A 4530-nucleotide genomic window follows, 5' to 3' on the forward strand; every position below is an offset into this window, starting at 1 on the left:
GGGGGAGCGGGAGCGGGGGGTCCCGGGAGAGCCGAGGACGCGGAGCCGGCGCGGGCGGAGGGCAGAGGCGGGTTACAGCCGGCACCCGGCGCGCCCCGCACCCCGCGCCCCGCTCCGACCGGCCGCGGGCAGGCACGCGCCGAGGGGCTCCTCGCCGGCTCCCGGGCGCAGAGCGCAGAGAGAACAGAAAAGGGCCAAAAGGCGGAGAAGAAAAAGAGAGAGACAGACAGACAGACAGACAGTCTGCAGGACATGGGATGGACTGGTCAAGAACCGGGGACAGAAGACAAGCCATCAGCAAATGCTCACTGACAGCTGATAAACGGGGCTCTGAGGAGCCCGATCCCACAGCCCCGTCGGGGTAAAACCAGATGAAATGTAAAGTACAAATTACACCAGGGATGGGAATCTGGCTATAGGCTACACCAGCCCACGGGAGAGAAAAGGGAGAGAGGAAGGAGCAGGAACTCGGAGTCCAAACTAGGTGAGGGTGCGTTCAACAGAGAGGTGAAATGTTAGCACAGTTGGAAGAGACAGGTATGGTGTGGGAAGAAAAACTGATTTAGAACGGACTCAAGTTAAGGCTGGGATCCTCGTGGCGATGAGGAGAGATTTCAGCAGCGGCAGTCTCTCCCTCTCTTTCAAAAGGCAACAGATAGGGACTTGAATACAACTTGAATACCAATTTAGGAACTCATGCGCCCTTGGTAGTGCTAATTGGAAGAAAAATCTGGGAGAAAGAAGGGAAAACTAGAAGGAGATGAGGAGAAAATCAGCCAATGGCACACAGTAGTGCAAAATCAGGAAAGCCTCTCTCCTGTATTTTTGCATTCCAAAGGTAAATATAAAAGAGTCTTTCAAACTGCCAGGGGCCCGCAGATCAGGTGGGCAAACAACGCCGGAAAGCTAACGTCTCCCTCTTTTGATATTATTCACACCTAGGCTAAACTGTTGTTAAGATGGGAGTGCGGAAAGCAACCTCAAGCCCACAAAATGAGAGAGAGAGAGAGAAGTTGTTGATTCATCTCTGTATTTTTGGCACTTTCTCCCCATTTTCCAGAAGGCGCCTGGAACAGTTAGTAACAGAGAAACTTTTTAATTTTAAAATAGCTTCATAACTTATAGAGGCCAAAAAGACGAGGAGAAAGCCTGATTTCGCTTTCTTCCTCTCTCCAGTAGAAATTTGAGGAAAAGGTTAGAAGCAGAAGTATACCCTGCTCTCCTGCAAATGAACCTTGCTTCATCAGAACGTGATGAAAATCGAACATTAACGTGATGACACAGGACTGATCTGATCCGTCTCTACGCTATTTTATTAAGCTGGAAAACTCAAAACACTAGTAGAGTCGTGCATATTGCATCCTCTGCCTTGCTATCCGAGGTATTACCGTCCCTCTCTAGTCGAGTACAGAGAAGATGAGTTTTAAGTCAGAACCTCTTGAAATAACGGGACTATTTTATAAAGTATTTTTGGCAATTCCACTAAAAAAAAAAAAAGAGCATTCAAGTATTATTCGGTGAGAAACAATCACTTTGAAACAGAACTTTAAATGTATCCATTAAAGCTTTATCATTAAAATAGCTGGCTGAGGACATAACAGCTAATTTCCATGCATTCTTTTAATTCTACTAAAAGACACTAACAAATAAAATTCGGAGACGGGGGTAAATTGTAAGATTGTAAATACTGAGTTTGTATTCACCTGCGTTCAGCAAATTCAAACTATTCTCCTGGCTGCAGTTATTTAGAGTATGGATTTAGCCACAGGAAATAGCTTCCTTTCCAGATATTGCTATGTCCCTTTTAATCTTTAATTACAAGAATTCCCGTAATTATTCAGTGACACTTTCCTTTTAACACATTTAAATCTGCTGCAAGTAAAGGAAACACCTTGACTTTTTGCATAACTAGTAGCTTTGGCATCAAAAAAAGAAAGAGTTCTGTAAGAAAACAACTGCAATCAGAGTACAAGGATGTACCATCCTGTCCGGGTTTACTACGCCATCCATTTGTTACTGTAAGTTTTCTTTCCTTTCAAGAAACAAGCAGAAAAAATACATCCTCAGATGTAGCGTCCTCCTTTGAACAACCTACTAAGTACGAGGCAGTAATGGGGCAACAGATAATTAAGACATCAGAAAAATTTAACCGCCCACCTAGATCCAAATCGGAAGAGCAGCTCTGCACTCCCGAAAATACTGTGCAGAGAATGGCACTAAGTTGGGGCAGGACACCGCAGAGATGTGTCCACGTTCCCAGGCGCAGCGCAAGTAATACACTGTATCTTGTTGCTTCCCCTGTGTGATCAATTAAGTTGCAGATGTAGCACTCACTGTCAAAGAGCTACAACTTCTCCGCGGTAGAAAAAGAGGACTTCTCGCACACTGTATGCAAACGTGGGCGTATGTGCGCTGCTCAGTACCAACTGTGTTTCCCTCTTTGTTTGCATAAGCGAACATCCGCCGTGTTAACAGGTATACACGTGCCGAGAAACAAGAAATCATTTTTACTTTTAGTGTTACCATTCGCTTAATGTCTGTATTTTAAGGTACTTCCCTTGCTTTTCCTTCACAAAGGCTACAGACAGCCACAGAAGCAGCGCAGCCAGATGTTGAGGAGGGATGCTGAACTGCTGTGGGTCCTTGCAGAGGGCAGGAATCAGAGACTCTCAGTGCACGTTGGGGCACTTACCTGTTCACAGCTGTCACTGCATTTTGCGCGCTCTTCGTAAATACATTAACGTAAAGCAATGTTCAACAAGCAATGCAACCTGTGTGTTAAGTTTCACACACCGCATCTTTAAGATGAGCAAATCTACAACTCCTGCAGAGTTGGTAGAACAGTCTCTGAAGTTTTGATTCAAAGGGCAAGAAATTCCACGTTACAAGTCATTCACACATTCACAAGCCATTCTCCCCAATTAATGCCGAACAATTAACAGGCATCTTTATAAATTCACTCTGCTGACACTCTCCGACAATGAAGACTTTTTATAGGCTTGTTGAAAATGTTCAGAAAAACTTTTGTAAAATAATCAACTGCATGTGAGAGAAAGCTAAAGGAAAAATAAGTTAAAACCTGATCACACGATTGGAAAAAAAGTTTTGTTAGACTAGATAAAAGCAGATTACTGCACATTTCTTCACAATCAAACCCATCAGCTGATGCATGTTCCCCTAGAACAAGAACCTCTGGCGATTTCCTCAAAATTTAGGGGATGTTTGCATTTTATTAGACCCAAAGCAAAAGATCTGACTGAAAACAAAAACTCTGAATTCCTGAAAACGTCATCTGCTAACACAATGTATTGTCCTGGCGGAAACAGTATCAAAGAAAAGGTTTTAATTTCATTTGAAACTGTACATTATCTTGATAGAGAAGCAAAAAGCTGCAGCAACAACAATCTCCCCACTCCACCCCCCCGTTCCAAAAAAAAAAAAAAAAGGGAAAAACCACGTAAACTTTTACAAAGAAAATAAAAGCAAGTTTGACATGAAAACCCCTTCCTGTCTCGGAAAGTTCATTTTAAAGGTCCCCTCTGTAAATCTAAAGTGCAAACACCAGGCTAAGGTAGTGAGTGGCTGGAATTTGCATGCTGATAAGAGAAGGCTGTTGTACTTACAGTGACAGAGGGCAGGCTGCGGAAGAAAAGCTGTTTGTGTTAGCCTGAGAGTCACCCAGGGCTGCAATGAGAGGAGAAGAGAGGAGTGGGAGTGCCAAGCTGGATACACCTTCACCGCATCTCATCACATCTGCCAGCCTCTCTCTCCCTCTCTCTTTCATTTCCACATTCCCTTTGTTCCTGAAAAAAAAAATCTACACGTCACATCAGTCCCCAGATGCAGTCTACACCAAAGAAAAAAATGAATAATTCAATCAAACTGTGCATAGTCTCTAAGGCAATAAATCTATTGCACTTAAAGAAACGAAGGGTAATTACCGCTATAGAATTAGAATAAGGCCAGAGAGCGCAGGGATCCCAGGGTCTGTAAACTCCACGGTCAAATAAAGTTTCATTTATTTAATCCTTTGACAACCCCAGTGTAAACTAAAGGGGAGGATCAGAACTTATTCCGGGTGGGTTTGAGAATGCCTGAAGTGAATGTTACAAAAGCAGAGCGCCCGTGATCTGTAATAAACACAATGCAAGGAAGCAGAAGTGTTTCACTGCATCACCTCCAGGGTCCGTTCCCCCCTCCCTAACGAAGAGCAGACCACACTCCCACCGGCTTCTGCCGCTCTCTACAAGTGCAACGGGAATCGCTGGCAGCGAGCAGCAGCCTTACCTGCTCCTAGATTTCAAATAAAGCCTTACAAAAACTCATGGTAACCGGCAATTTTGTTCCACGCTCTGGCGGAGAGAAACCATGGGGGATTTGCACCAGCAAAGAGTGAATAGAAACGTTGTCCCTGACTTCTGGATTTGTCCTGGGCTGAGTTTAGGGGAAAGCCTGCCGGGGGCGGGGGGAGCACGCTCGGGAGCACAGCCCAGGCAAGCGGCGGCAATGCTGTAACAGAGCCCTGCGACG

General features: G+C 44.8%; 2 long non-coding RNA genes across 3 annotated transcripts in view; one reads left to right on the forward strand and one right to left on the reverse strand.

The window, feature by feature from the left end:
* The window catches only part of LOC112972395, a 4121-nt gene extending 676 nt beyond the window's left edge, over positions 1-3445 (forward strand). Inside the window, exons 2-3 of one of the 2 annotated variants that reach the window (XR_003255659.1) lie at positions 1177-2475; positions 2578-3445. This is a non-coding gene — a long non-coding RNA (uncharacterized LOC112972395). The remainder of the gene's footprint in view (positions 1-1176; positions 2476-2577) is intronic. The other variant, XR_003255660.1, reaches the window with a different exon arrangement.
* Positions 3446-3721: 276 nt separating this feature from the next.
* LOC112972396 overlaps positions 3722-4530 on the reverse strand; it is a 35785-nt gene continuing 34976 nt past the window's right edge. The window contains exon 5 of the long non-coding RNA XR_003255662.1: positions 3722-3803. This is a non-coding gene — a long non-coding RNA (uncharacterized LOC112972396). The remainder of the gene's footprint in view (positions 3804-4530) is intronic.

Source organism: Apteryx rowi, unplaced genomic scaffold (genome assembly GCF_003343035.1).
Source record: "Apteryx rowi isolate R43461 unplaced genomic scaffold, aptRow1 scaffold_49, whole genome shotgun sequence".
NCBI classification, from domain to species: domain Eukaryota; kingdom Metazoa; phylum Chordata; class Aves; order Apterygiformes; family Apterygidae; genus Apteryx; species Apteryx rowi.